This window comes from Lissotriton helveticus, chromosome 9 (genome assembly GCF_964261635.1).
Source record: "Lissotriton helveticus chromosome 9, aLisHel1.1, whole genome shotgun sequence".
Taxonomy (NCBI): domain Eukaryota; kingdom Metazoa; phylum Chordata; class Amphibia; order Caudata; family Salamandridae; genus Lissotriton; species Lissotriton helveticus.
In genome coordinates this window covers 423,802,713-423,818,230 of record NC_136070.1, presented here as the reverse complement: position 1 = coordinate 423,818,230, position 15,518 = coordinate 423,802,713, and the positions used below count along the sequence as shown (strand labels likewise).

Here is a 15,518-nt window from a genome sequence, read left to right as displayed (position 1 = left end):
GCACATTGGTATACAGTTTAAGTAAATGTAAGCAAGAGAATATGCTCAATATTGTTACTTAAAAGAAAGTAAATAATGAGCAGTGGGAAGGATTTTACATTGTATTGTATTGTATTGTAATTGCATTTATATAGCGCTTACTACCCCTGACGAGGCGTCAAATCGCTTTTTCGGCCTGTAGCGTGCTACTCCGGGACCCATAGAGGATTAGTGTTGAATTAGTATAGTGAAACATGCAAGTACATTTTAAGTGGTGGATAGGTTAGTCAGTTATTTGGATTTGGAATGATAGCAGAAGGATAGAGGAGGACAAATGTTTGTATTTATATAGCGCTGTTGACGCACACTATTCAGGAAGCCTACAAAGGATTAGTGGTGAATTAATATGGTGAAATATGAAGTAATTTCAGTGGTGGATATTAGTCAGTTACTTGGAGTGAGAAGGATAGCGGAGGGATAAAAGTGGAAGAAAGATTTGCATTCATATAGCACTTGTTACCCCTGATGGGTGTTGAATTGCTTTTCTGGCGAGTAGCACACCACTCCGGAAACCATAAAGGATTACTGTTGAAAATTAGTATAGTAAAAAAATATGAAGTAATTTGAGTAGTGGATATGTTATTCAGTTATTTGGGTAGTATATTAGTATAGTTTAATATGGAATTTGAGAAGTGAACCTGTTAGTTTTGATTGAAAAGGATAGTGGAGGGATAAAAGAGTGAACATTTTTTTTTTTTAGGTCTTAGCAATAGGAGGAGGCTTTTGTATGAGTAAAAAGGAGTTTTGGAGGGGAGGACTCAGAGGAAAGAGTTTACTAAGGTTTGTTTTAGGGGATCGGTATAGTAAAAGAGGTGTCAGATGATACAAGGAGGGGTAGAGTAGGAGAGAGTCTAGAAAGGGTTATTTTGGCAATCGTAGTAGTGGCTTGGGGTTTGGGATAAATGAGAGAGTGGATGTAGAGGATATATTTCTAGATGTATAGGGTGAGATATAGGGTAGTGCATTGGAAGGAGTAGGAGAAGAAGTTAGAGATGAGTCAGAAGGTTGGGCTAGAAGATATATTGAGCGTAGTATTGTTTGTGAGAGGAGGATGTGACGTAGAGGGGGTGGTAATGTGTTTATGAGTAGAGTGTATGATGTGTGTAGGAGGGAATGAAGTAGAGGTGAGAGTGTTTATCCTAGACTGGTTTGTTGCAAGAGTTACAAAGTGTGGTGGTGTGCAGTGTGTGTGTTGTGCCTTAGTGTTATTATGGTAGAAGAGAGAGGAGGGTGTTTGTTTGACAACTGATGGAAGGATGATTATACGTTTGTTAGTGATAAAAGGTGGTCTGATAGGTGTAATTACAGCAGGGAGAGTGTGTCTGAATGGGATGTAGTTATGTATGGTGTTGATTGGTGTTGTGTTAGTGATGAGTGTATTGGTTAGTGGTATAGGATAGAGTTGGGTACTGTTTGTAGGTGATGGTGGATATGTGTGGTAGTTGGGATAGTAGGGTGTGTAGATGTGGTTTGGTTGGGTTTGTAGTGCAGGCTGGTATATTAATCTGTGCATAGTGTTGTGCGTGGTGTACATTTGGTGTGAGTGTGTTGCTCTGTTTGTGGATGTGGATGGTGTGGGCTGGGTATTGCTAAATGAGAAAAAGGGCAGCATTTCTGGCCCTAGTCCCGATCAGTCTCAAACAGGCTCAAATAGGAAACTGCCCTTGTCCTCTCTGCCCTTAGCAGGCTCAAACAGGCAATTGTCCTTGTCCTCTTTGCCCTTAACAGACTCAAACAGGCAACTGCCCTTGTCCTCTCTGCCCTTCGCCTCGACGCCCGGGCTGATACACCCTAAGCCTGGCCTTTTATAGCCCTAGTAATCAGGTGACCCTTCAGCCAATGGGAACCCTAGTCCTAACACTATCCAATCACAACACTAGCCCTAAAATCTAGAACCAATAGGAAACCAGGACCTTACAGCCAATCTTAGCCCTAGTCCAAGCACCCAATCAGTTCAAAAACCCTGATCTCTACTTCCAATAAAGGCCCTAGCCCTACCAGTAGTCCCAAAACAAATCCATGCAACCAATGGCACAGGTAGCCCTAGTCCCTACTTCCAATAGAAAGCCTAACCCTACTCTAAGTCCCACACCTAGTCCAGCAACCACACCAGAAGCCCTAATCGCTACTTCCAATTAAAGGTCTAACCCTAGCCCTAGTCCCACCCTACTCCCAACAACCATTAACATAGGAAGCCCTAGTCCCTACTTCCAATAGAAAACCTAACCCTAGCCCTAGTCCCAACCCTACAATGATTGAATCACAGACCCAGAAACCAATCAGAACCCTCAAATACCCAACCAATGAGGACATTAACCCTAATCCAATAGAAACACCAGCTACAACCACCAATCAGTGTAGACATGTACCAACCACTAGCAGACCATATAAGGTCCCAGCGACCTCAGACAAGGTTTGCTGGCCAGGGGATTGGAAGCTGCTTTCTACTAGGAGACAGACAGGCTCAATCCGCACTTTGGACTGAAGATTCAAACAAGCGCTAACTCCGCAACCTTTTCAAAAAACGCTTTACAGCGCCAGTCCTCAAAAGGAGGCTATGCTTACTAAACAGTGCAGAAAATGAGCAATTGTACAACACTAAAATGTCTTCGGGGGATGAATACATGAAATTTAGTAGGCATACCCCAATGTACTCTTCAGATCTTTATGAACATGACATTCAAATTCATTGATAACATGAATCAGTACATGTTAAGGCATGCAAACAGAGTGAAGGAGTTAAGGCACGGAAACAAGTACATTTATAGTCACATCTCATTTAGTCAGCTTGTTCATTTTTAATTGGTATTATTATCTACACCAATGTTTAACATAGAAAGATCAGTTAATTGCTGTTTACTGGTTTCTGCACAGGCAGCTCAGAATTCCAAAAATGATTGTAGGGAGATTAGGTAGAGACATGTGGAATGCTTTTATAAGATTCAACATTACTAGTAACTTATTCCATAATTGTAGGATATGAGGGACAGTAACTCAGGAATAATAGTTGGCAAACAAAGCACGCAGAGAGAGCACTCGGGTCTGACTGTGGCCAATAAAAAACTGTATTGCTGCCCATCTTTCTTGTCTGTGTGGTACATGTGTCGTTTTTGGCTGTGACTCACTTATGGATTTCTAGTCTCCATGTGCAGAGGACGACTGGCAGTTCACGACTATGGACTTTTTAGCCAACAGCAGTCAAAGCCGATGCATTTACTGTTAGAGTTATCTACCTTGGGATGGAGTATAAAGCGCAAGCGTCATACACTATGGCTGGAAGGGACGTTTCTAGTGTTTAGGGCCAGAATAATTGCATGGTGAGGCATATCCAAACCATGTGGAAGTCTTCTATCCCAAATCTGGGGCACAAATGTGGTGCCGTAGGGAACCTACTATTCTTTTGTTTTGGTGTTAAGTAAGTGTGGTGCAGAAAGTTAAACTGCAATAGCCTGAACTTCACATTCCTCGATCTTGACAGTTTGCACCAGAGCTGGATCACCATCCAGCCTGGAAATTCACTGTCCAAATCAAGTTCCCACTTTGCCCTCAGTCTTCTCCAAGTTCAACTGATTGTTCCCTGAAAGATCTATATAAAGTTGTTACCAGTCTTTTGGAGCTCCCCCAGAATGTGAAGTGTGTGTGCTACTGCGTTGATCCAAAGTTCTTAATAATGATGCATGAGTAAGAAGTTGCTCCACCAGTACACTACACTCTGTCATGATTTCAAAGACTTTGTAGAGCCCTCTAGTGTTGATACCTGTATTAGACCTGCACCAGAACAGAAATGCAAGTATGCTGTTACCATAGCGCACTCCTTAAATACCTCATGCTGCTGCATATCTTACTGCTGGATCTTTCCCTTTACTTCAAATCATTCCCAGTTCTTATCCAGTCCATTAACCCGGTTCTTTGTTCCAGTAAGTCTAGAGGCTATTTATCCCAAATGATATTCCTTATCGGAGATGCTACGATCAGTATTGCCTGCAGAGGTGCTCAAAGCTTTCAAAAGTTACAATCAGACCGCTTCCATCAGGGTCATGTTGGTTATCCAGGCATCAACACACTGCATCAAGAGGTGCTGAACAATGTTGGATGGGGGATTACTGTGGATGGAAAACTCCTGTTTGTCCTTGGGCACTTTGTTTTGTGTTCCTTTGGATCCCTCCAGTCTATCTCACAGCTACTCTTTGAAGTTACTGGGCATGCCTCCTTCACCTTTTAGTAGTAAAAAAACATCTTAATACTTGGCTTTTTTCATCTTAGAGTCCTTGATTTCTTGACTGCTCTGCTCTTGTTGACCTATCTCTCCTGCTACAGGGATTTGGCACCTGCAGGTTTTAGCGTGATCTATAAATTGTTATCATATATCATATCATATCATATCATAGTATTCAGTGAGACGGCAATCAGGCTCCAACCCTCAAGTCCCACTACAGTTCTGATCCTCTGACTCTCTTCAGTGGCACACAAGCTGGTAGTTGGGGCTAAGTGGCTTGCTGATAGATCGCCAAGAGGACTTTGAATGCTTTAGGTGTGTACCGCAGTACTCCTCTGCACTCTCTCCCTTTGGAGGTACCACTTTTCAATCCGTCTCTATCTTGCCCACCCTGGATCGCCATGAGCTCTGCTTAGACTGGACCAGGCACCACAAGCACCATTTTGAGGTTTATTTGGGGAGACTGGGTGAAGTACATAGCAAAAGGTTTGCAAAATTAGACAATTGCCACAGAAATCCATTTAACTTGCCTTAGGGCAGGTAAATGTTGAGCAAATCCTCCTATTGCTTTGTGGAACATTAACTTATAAATCTGCCTTCACTCCCCAGGTTTTTTCACTACATTCCCCAAAGATGTGAGTTCAATGGCAGCCGATCGGTTCTTCCTGCACTTTCTAGTGCAAAGTAACAAGTCAAAAATACGTTTTATTTCGGTTCATTGACTCATAAAACTTTACACATGATTACATTCACTGCTAAATTAATTGTCTCCTTTTTAATGTAAGTCTTGTTGAAGATGTGTTGTTGTTCTTTTTTATCAATTGTTTTATTCTGCTTTTATGGCTTGCTCCGAAATAAAACAATTTGAATTTGATTACATTCACAGTCAAGAACATAACATTCATAAAAAATAAATCTATTCTTTAATAGCATGGTTACTACCGTTTGGGCAAACCATGTTATTGGCGGGCACACAATACAATCTACTTTGATTTCATGCACCGTTTTGATTGTCCACACCCTTCCTTCCATCTGCATAATTTTCTTAGGGAATAGTCATTGGCAATATATTTCTCTGATTCAAAGACTCTGGTTATCAAGTAGCCATCACCTTAAGCCACAATTTGAACGCTTTACTCTTTGTGCGCCCTCCAGGTTTCCAGGTTACAGTAGGTGTAAAGTTCTTGTGAAACTTTATATGCCATGAAACACTACCCACGTCTTAACAGGTGGAACACATGAGGCATATTTAAGTGACAAGACCATACACAGTACATTTAACTACAATAGCTATTGAAAAAGCTCTGTAACTCGTCCTCTATCCGAGTGTAATATATGTCAGTTTCGGACACATCCTAATTGCTTGATGGCCCGGCCAAATTTTGTGCGCACAGAATGCGCCTGTTGCATTTTATGAATTCTTCTGTCACACTTGCGTCTCACTTTTTCCACTGGTATTACGTGTCCATAGCATTGGGTCAAGTTAATCTTCTACACACAAATTAGGCATGCAGAGTCTGTTTGTTCCTAGTACATGTTTATAAGCATTATATTCTTCAAGCACTCTCTAACATTTAATGTATTTGCTCCTTTATTAAATGTCAAGAAAGCAGGTTATTTTGCCTTTTTAGGTTTTGCCTCGCCAAAAAGATGCGCTCTGCGCATCTTTTTCCCGCAGGCGAAAACCTGATGAGAATTGTAGTGTGCTTTGGGTCGGCCCTCCTCATTCATTGGCTGGCTCCGTAAATGGAGCCTTGCCATTGGACGAGGGGCCTGTCCGTCAATGCCGGACCAGACACGGGGGCGTTCCCGACATTCTTTGGCTTTTGCCGACGTCACGCGACGCCGGGAACGCCCCCGATTCTGTTCCGGCATTGCCGGCACCTCCCTTGCTCCCCCTCCCGCTTGTTTCCTGGTGCCCGCCTTCGTGCTCCGGCCGGCCGTCGTCAGCGTCTCTCCTCCCCCTTTCCCGCCCCCTCCCGCTTGTTATTTCAGTTATTTGCTCAACAAAGAATATTTTGAACCTCTGTATTCTAACCACTGCTAAAATTGGTGCATAAACTATTATAACTTCGTCCGCCAGAAGAAATCGTTTCAGATTCCGAACTAATGCTACGTTTATTTTGCTGTGTATTTACTTATCACTAAGCGCAGGGGAGATTCACAAAATCAAACACTAGGCCGCATATATCCACACGTCGGACCTAATGTCCCGCCATGTTAGGTGTAGCTGGCCGATTCAACACCGTTTGGGCGTGGTTAGATGCTTTGACTCCATTCCCCGTTTCTTATATCCCTGGGTAACTTGCACCCATTCTAGATTTTCGCCTGCATATGGGGAACCTTATATTGAGAGTGCGCAGCAGCAAATATAAGACAGAGGCGAAGTCCGCTTTTCTCACGAATGACCACCAACGCAGCCTCTCCCATCTGGATTTTATGTCCGCTCCCCAGAACATAGAGCAGGTCACGTGAGAAGAAATGTCATAAACAAAGAAAAGGGGTGTCACGAGACAGCTCGTGCGCAGGCTCCCCTTGCAGATGTCAGGTTTAGTCCTTCTTTTCTGTCTCTGTTGACAGGTACCGTGGGTTGGCCTGGCTGTCCTAGGGCTGCGCATGCGCTGTTGCTCAGCTGTCACCGCTCCCGGTCTGCGCTGGTGTCGGGCGAGGTCGTCAAGTAGAGCCCGGTGCCTCGCCATGGCTGGCGCTCCCGGGGCCTCAGTTAACCCCTTCCTGAGCGACTCGGAAGAGGAAGATGAGACCGCGGCAGACCTCTTGTCCCCGTCAGGCGGCTCGGAGCCTGCTCTGTCACCAGCTGGACCCCCGGTACCGGCCCCTCCCACGGGCCCTGCAGCGGAGCCGCGCTCGGTGCCGCTGGATGTGCTGGCCGCTCAACTCCTACGGGAACAGCTGGTGCTGACGGCGCTGGAGCTGCACACTGAGCTGCTGGAGAGCGGCCGCGAGCTGCCGCGTCTGCGGGACTATTTCTCTAACCCGGGGCATTTTGAGAGGCAAAGCGGGTGCACTCCGCCCGGAGCCGGCCCCGGGGGCGCCCCAGTGCCGGCCGGGGGGCCCCGCGAGGCCTCGCACAGCGCAGGAGCAGCCGGCGGAGGCAGCCTGAGTAAGTGTTCCTAGTGCATGTGACATCTCTGTGATTAAGAGTGTCAGCGAGGAAGGGGGTGGAACCTGATCGTGAAATGCACAGATCACCAGTGTGCACCCTTGGCACGATTCTGTGTAAGGCATGGTAGTGATGGATGAGTGGGTTGGCCCATCCTTTTGGCTTCATTATTTGTTACCTATCCAAAGAATGATTTTCTGCATCCCCTGTGAGGGCTTGAGGTGCAATGACACCTTTTCCTTCTTCCGGACTTTCTCGCAGCCTGCCCTCTCGCAGCCTGCCCTCTCGCAGCCTGCCCTCTCGCAGCCTGCCCTCTCGCAGCCTGCCCTCTCGCAGCCTGCCCCCTCCCAGCCTGCCCCCTCCCAGCCTGCCCTCTCCCAGCCTGCCCTCTCCCAGCCTGCCCTCTCCCAGCCTGCCCTCTCCCAGCCTGTCCCCTCCCTGCCCTTTCCCAGCCTGTCCTCTTCCAGCCTGCCCTCTCCCAGCCTGTCCCTTCCATGACCTTTCCCAGCCTGTCCTCTCCCAGCTTGTCCACTTCCAGCCTGCCCTCTCCCAACCTGCCCTCTCCCAGCGTGTCCCCTCTCTGCCCTCTCCCAGCCTGCCCTCTCCCAGCCCTCTCCCAGCCTGTCCTCTCCCTGCCTGTTGTCGTGTCCCGGCAGCAGCAGGCAGCAGGCAAGAGCGTGCACTGCGTCCCCGAAGTAACAGCCCTAAAGCAAGCAAGAAGTACGCCCCCTCCCACCAATCCCTGTTAGGTAGTGGAAACTGTCCAAACTGGGGTGCAGACAGCCCCTCTCACCTTTCAGCCTGGTACCACTGCACCAGCCGCACTACTTCCCTACTGACCATTCTCCACTTCAGCCCCGTCTAAATTACAATTCCTGCTTGTGACCCTTTTGCCTGCTTGTGCTCGTTTTCGTGACCCTGTTGCCTGCTTGTGCCTCCGTGTGCCCCTGTTGCCTGCTTGTGCCTCAGTTTTCGTGCCCCTGTCGCCTGCTTGTGCCTCAGTTTTCGTGCCCCTGTCGCCTGCTTGTGCCTCTGTGTGCCCCTGTCGCCTACTTGTGCCTCTGTGTGCCCCTGTCGCCTGCTTGTGCCTCCGTGTGCCCCTGTTGCCTGCTTGTGCCTCAGTTTTCGTGCCCCTGTCGCCTGCTTGTGCCTCAGTTTTCGTGCCCCTGTCGCCTGCTTGTGCCTCTGTGTGCCCCTGTCGCCTACTTGTGCCTCTGTGTGCCCCTGTCGCCTGCTTGTGCCTCCGTGTGCCCCTGTTGCCTGCTTGTGCCTCCGTGTGCCCCTGTTGCCTGCTTGTGCCTCCGTGTGCCCCTGTTGCCTGCTTGTGCCTCCGTGTGCCCCTGTTGCCTGCTTGTGCTGTGTGGGTGTGTGTGGAAGGCTCTGTGTGGGTGTGTGGAGGGCTCTGTGTGGCTGTGTGTGTGGGGGGCTTTGTGTGGCTGTGTGTGTGGGGGGCTCTGTGTGGCTGTGTGTGTGGGGGGCTCTGTGTGGCTGTGTGTGTGGGGGGCTCTGTGTGGCTGTGTGTGTGGGGGGCTCTGTGTGGCTGTGTGTGCGGGGGGCTCTGTGTGGCTGTGTGTGCGGGGGGCTCTGTGTGGGTGTGTGTGGGGGGGCTCTGTGTGTGTTTGTTTGTGTCATTTGCTAGAGATAAAGCTAGTGGCATTGTAAATGACAATGCCATTTATTTATGTTTAAAAAAAACATAAATAAAAATAATGTCAAGAGCAATGCCAATAGCTCTAACTTTAACAAAGGCAAAACCATTGCATTGTAAATGCTTGTTATAGGCGTATGTAATTTGGTCTGAAATAATTTCTTGTGCTTGTTTGACGTGAACAGTCTGCATCATACATTCTACTTTTTCATACATTCATGTCAATAGTGATGTCATGTTACAATATATGATCTTATCAGTGATGTTGTCAATGATGTCATGAGCAGTGCATGGCATGGTTGTCAGTTGTAAGTTGCACCCTTAATCATAACTTGCCAGTTTCCGTTTTTTGATAATGCTCAAAGCAGGTAGTGGCTGAAATTGTGGGCAATATTAATGATCCTTGAGGGTTTCTAACTCTGCGCCTGTTAGATTGGATGGCTTTGGTAAGAGGTAGCCATAGAAAAAGCCTAACTGTGGGGCGTGCAAGTTAGGTTGATGGGTTGATATATATTCCAAGCGCAACAGCTGGAAGCGGACACGATTGAGGTCTTTCCAATTGGGAACCATGTACTGGTGCAAAAAAACGCAGGCTGTCAATTTGACCATGTGGACAAGATCCTTATGGCCCGTAGGGTGAGTTGGGTTGTTACATCAGCCAAAACCTCAAGGGGGGACTGTGATGTTCTCAATTTGAAAGACCCCAACCGTGTCCGCTTCCAGCTGTTGCGCTTGGAATATATATCAACCCATCAAACTAAATTGCTTTGGCTTGAAAGGCACCGGGACCCGATCGGGTCCCTATCGACCTGTTTAGGCATAACCCCGCTGTTTGAGTCCCTTACTAACTAATGTGCGGAGATCTAAGATAAAAGAGGACCCCATTGATTTCTGGAGGGAAACCATTATAGTGCCGGTTTTTAAGCCCAGCCTGCTACTGCCCTAATTTGCCATCAGATTTCTCTGTCAAAATCTTAGGGCTTGTAATTTTGGGCAAATTGGAAGATTAGACTGAGGTACAATATAGGGCCCCGCCCCGGCGTAGGCACTGTCAAACAGTCACTAAATTTATCCTTAATCCTTGTGAAATATGTCAAAGCCAGGAGAGGTGCCCTACATCTGGCATTTATGGATCTCTCCTGTGCTTTTTACTTGGTCGACGGGGGAAATTATGGGAGTTGATGGATTAAGCTTGTATTGACACCCTTCTATTGGACCTTCTGAGGCGCCTTCATTGGTACACAACCACGAAAGTACATTACACACAAAATGGTGAATATATCCATTCCATAAAGCTCACAAGAGGGGTAAGGAATGGCTGTGTTTCTGCACTTTTTTTTTCTTATTTTATATCAACGCCAGAGTCAAGTTTAGTCTCCCATGTAAAGGATGCTCCTGAGAGAGGTCCTCACCCCGTCTCTGTACTTTTATATGCAGATGATGCAGTTCTTATCGCTTGTACTGCTAATGGTTTACAGGTTATTTTAGATGTTTTTAATGATTTTATGGGGAACTTAAATCTGAAGGTCAATCACCAAAAACATTTTATACTGACCTGTGGCCCAAAAAATACTAGATCTAAAAGCTTTTTTATTGGGACGACTCCCAATGCCAAGGTATCCAATGTGGTTTTTTTTGCAAATCCATTTGATTGATTTTGTATTTTTACAACATACAGCATATAAATGCAGGCACTGCTGGGCATCCCAGCTGTTACATGAGGTATGGTACATGTACATTTGTATGGTCTTATTGCACAGGATAAATGCTGTAAAAACATTACTTTTAGGTGCAGTTGCAATTCGTGCCCGATAGGTAGGCGAGGGAAGAAAAGGGGGAGAGAAGTCATGTCATTACATATTAGCTTACATTTCTGATTGTCCTCTGGAGTATATACTCTATTACATGCCTACCTCTGCACACCTGTACACAGCCACGGCCGGTGGTAGGTGTAACTGCAGGGCGGTGACGTAGGGAGGGGGAGGGGCAGGGTGGGGGGTCGCAATGTAAGGTTCACGGACTTTAACAGGTAAGTAAACATATAAATAAATAAAACGAATTTCGTTGTGTGCACTGCATCACCAAATGCGATGCAGTGCGTGCCACGAAATTCGTTTTATTTATTTATATGTTTACTTACCTGTTAAAGTCCGTAATCCATACATTACAACCCCCCCCTCCCTACGATCCTATCAGTTTGTCCAGGCGTACATGTAGCCTGTGCACTGCAGAATAGTGAGAGTAGACACGAGCTGTGGGATTAAGGATTCACCACACATTAAACAGGGCCTAATGTGTAAGCCAGCTTGAGAGGGCCTGCGTGTTGGATGCAGAGGGGGTTCTGTTAAGGGGCGGGGGAATGACCTATTGAGATCCACATTGAGCACTGAGTTAAAATCCGCTCCCACCAGCCAGGGGATCCCATTTCATTGAGCTACCACCTCAGATATGTGTTCGAGACAGGAGACCTGGTCCGCGTTAGGGACATAGAGGGAGCCTAGCAAGATCTCTTGGCCGTTCAAATGTCCCTTCACAAAAGTGTACCTGCCCTCTGCGTCACTTATGTCATCTTCGCGGACAAACGGGATTCCCGCTCTGACCCATATCAATGTGCCCTGTACATGTGCTGAATATGTGGCGCCGAATACCTGGCCCCTTCACTTCCTACGCAAGCGTTCCAGCTCAACCTGTGACATGTGCGTTTCCTGAAGTAATGCAATACCTGCTGTGTGTCTTTGTAAGTACGAGAATATAGAATATCTGCTTGTAGGCATGTGCATGCCACGTATATTCCATGTGCCCACTTTCACCTTTGTCATGTCTGACTACTGAACTGTTCTGGTTGGTTTGGGGCGAGCTGTGTAACATCAGATATGTAATGCGTTTGGCGGTTCCGGGCTGACCATGGTGAACTAGAACTTGAAACTTGAACCTTAACCATGTTAACGATTAGGGCGAACTCCGTGGTGAGGCTTGTCGCAACTACTTCTTTGCCCAACAAAGGCAGCAACTATTCCAGTTTGAAGACTGCTGTGGGGATGGGCAGTGTTGGCCGTACCCTCCTGATTAGGGCGTGAGCATGTTCTTGCCGGATCAGCCAGGCTAGCAATCTGCCTGCTCTATCTGCTGCAGTGTGCGTGCAGGCTGTGTGCACAGTGTAATTGTGGCAATGAAGCCGCTCCATGTGGTCTTTGTGATCTGAGCATAGCGTTTCTATGCGATGCAAGTCTCTACTCGCCCCCTCTCCTTTACATTGGTATCAAACTAGCTGGGTTTCGATTTTTGCAAGGGAGTCAGTCCACGTGGCTCCCATGCAATGGCCTCTGATTGACACTTTAAATGCTTTCCATTCTATGAGCGCATCGCTAGGTGTGTCTTTATTCAGTTCAAAGTACGCTAATATTGCCGTCCCCAACGATGAACGAAACGCTGGGTCCTCCATTGCACTAGGCTGGAGTCGCCACGTGGGGACCTGGGGGAGTTGTGTCTCCTACCCGAGCTGCATCAACAGGGGGTTATGATCGGAGTGGGTCCGACCTAGATATTCAACCTTTTGGACTAATGGGAGTAAAGCCTGCGATCCTATCAGTTTGTCCAGGCGTACATGTAGCCTGTGCACTGCAGAATAGTGAGAGTAGACGCGAGCTGTGGGATTAAGGATTCACCACACATCAAACAGGGCCCAATGTGTAAGCCAGCTTGAGAGGGCCTGCGTGTTGGATGCAGAGGGGGTTCTGTTAAGGGGCGGAATGACCTATTGAGATCCACATTGAGCACTGAGTTAAAATCCGCTCCCACCAGCCAGGGGATCCCATTTCATTGAGCTACCACCTCAGATATGTGTTCGAGACAGGAGACCTGGTCCGTGTTAGGGACATAGAGGGAGCCTAGCAATATCTCTTGGCCGTTCAAATGTCCCTTCACAAAAGTGTACCTGCCCTCTGCGTCACTTATTCCCGCTCTGACCCATATCAATGTGCCCTGTACATGTGCTGAATAGGTGGCGCCGAATACCTGGCCCCTTCACTTCCTAAGCAAGCGTTCCAGCTCAACCTGTGACATGTGCGTTTCCTGAAGTAATGCATTACCTGCCGTGTGTCTTTGTAAGTACGAGAATATAGAATATCTGCTTGTAGGCATGTGCATGCCACGTATATTCCACGTACCCACTTTCACCTTTGTCATGTCTGACTACTGAACTGTTCTGGTTGGTTTGGGGCGAGCTGTGTAACATCAGATATGTAATGTGTTTGGCGGTTCCGGGCTGACCATGGTGAACTAGAACTTGAAACATGAACCGTAACCATGTTAACGATTAGGGCGAACTCCGTGGTGAGGCCTGTACAAACTACTTCTTTGCCCAACAAAGGCAGCAACTATTCCAGTTTGAAGACGCTGTGGGGATGGGCAGTGTGGGCCTTACTATGAGTTTCAACTATCCCTCTGTACCGAGGCGTTGTCACCCTCTTCCCTACCTGTGTGCTAATGTGCACTTTCGCTATTTATGCGTTACATAGGCTACGGCCTGTGTGTAGAGTATGTGTGTGTGGCAGATTAAGGCATCGGCGGTAGATTGTACTTTAGTGAGTGATCAGTAACATAGCCAATCTTCACAAGAAAGTCATTACTTGCGTGAGCAGCCTTCTTCACTGCTCATGGCGATAGTGTTTTTTCATATGATGCCATCTGTGGTCTGTAGAGTAACTTCCGGCATCTGCACCCCATCAAGGTCCTCATGTTAAGGGGTAAACGAACCGCTGGCAGTAGCAGACCCAGAGGAGCTTACTTCCTGGCCCTCACGGTAGTCTGAGTCCCCAATGTCGCAGCTACCTCCAAGGCGTCTCTGCGCTCCATCCGGATTTGTTCTGGGGTTGGTGCTGCAGTCATTGTAGACGTGCTTCCCATTTTCCTCTGCTTCCTTTGACAGCAGGTCCTCCTACTGCTGGGCCTAGTTGATTCCGCACTTGAGGGGCAAGGCCCTGACCAGAGTCCTGATTCTTCCAGCCAGTCCCACGTCTCTGCAGGTGAATCGAAGAAACAGGCCCCACCTTTAGCCACCACCCATAGCCTGGCATGAAAAAGCAGGGAGTAAGGGAGTTACAGTTCTGGCAGCTGGCGCTTTACAGCAGCTTAGGTACTTCTCCGTCTCTGCATCTGTGCCGTATAGTCCGGGAATATCATGACTGGAATCCCACTGACCTTGAGGTCTGAGAGCTTCCGAGTTTCGCACAAGACTGCATCCCTGTCTCTGTAGTTTAAGAGTGTGAAGAGGAATGGCCTCCGGAGGGGGCTTGTGAGCTAATACACGGTACACCCCTCTACTACAAAGTGTGAGGACAGTGTCCCTGGGGGCAGGATGTCTTTAAGCCAGCGTTCCAAATAGAGTTCTGGGGTCCGGCCCTCTTCTCCCTCTGGAAGACCCACCAACCGGACATTGTTGAGGCGAGAGCACCCTTCTGCATCCTTAACTCTTCCTCCAATGCGTGCATGCGATCTAGGATGTCTTGCAAGGCTGCGGTATGACTTTGGGTGACGGGTTTCAGCTCCGACAACGAATGATCATGCAATTGGACTTTCTCCGCTAGCTTGTGGTGGTCAGCGCGAAAGAGAGTATAGTCTGGGGTGACCTTGTCGATTCTAGATTCAAGAGATGATCTTTTCAGGTCTAACGTGGTCCTGATTTTTTCAACCGCAGCCAGTACCGAGTCCAGTTTAGCTGCAAGCGTTGTGCTCGAAGTGTCTCCTGAATGCCAGACTGCATAGCACTTTGCTGCGTGTTTGTATGGAGGTGGCCCATGGCTAGATTTTTGGCGGAAAGCATTGACCCCTGACGTGAAGCGGCCGCACGACAATGTACTCCACGCTGCCTTATAGGCGTGAGGCTGCCCCTACTGTCTGTTTGCATGCCGGTAGGGCCAGCACTTAAGTTCATTAGCGTCACATGTTGCCGACAATGCCTCACTTAGAGCATGACACAGCCGGGGTCACACCTCCAGGGCACGTCTTCTCCAGGTCAATTTACAACGATGCGCCCCGTAAAGGATATAGAGATTGTCACTCTCAATGCGGCATGAAGTATTGCGGCCAGTCGCTTGGTGACAGAATCTCTGCTAGGGGGGGCAGCGTTGGCGATCTGGTCAAATCAGTATCCGGGCATGTTTCACTTCGCCGTGGCTATATGCCTGCCAGATGGCGGACTGTTAGTCCAGTGCCGGGATCACTGCAATTCCACCACAAGGCTCCACTAGATCATATACTATGGTCTATTGTGCTCTGGATTTCCTGCTGGTGCGTACCACGTACCAGGTGTATGCTCCCATGGTGGGTGACCGTGTAGGCTCTGCCACTAGTCCACACTATTGCAACTCACTTCTTCCACTGCGGTGTATTGAGTGACATGGTCTGCCCTGTTCAGTGGCTGTAGTTACGAGTCAGAGGGCTGCAGTAGCGTGTTTGCATGGGGCCATGCTTGTGGGTCCGCGGCCATCTCCGCG

General features: G+C 47.9%; 1 protein-coding gene across 5 annotated transcripts in view; it reads left to right on the top strand.

Moving 5' to 3' along the window:
- MOK (MOK protein kinase) overlaps positions 1 to 15,518 on the top strand; it is an 830,279-nt gene that overhangs the window by 257,050 nt on the left and 557,711 nt on the right. The gene's annotated exons all lie outside the window — the stretch shown is intronic.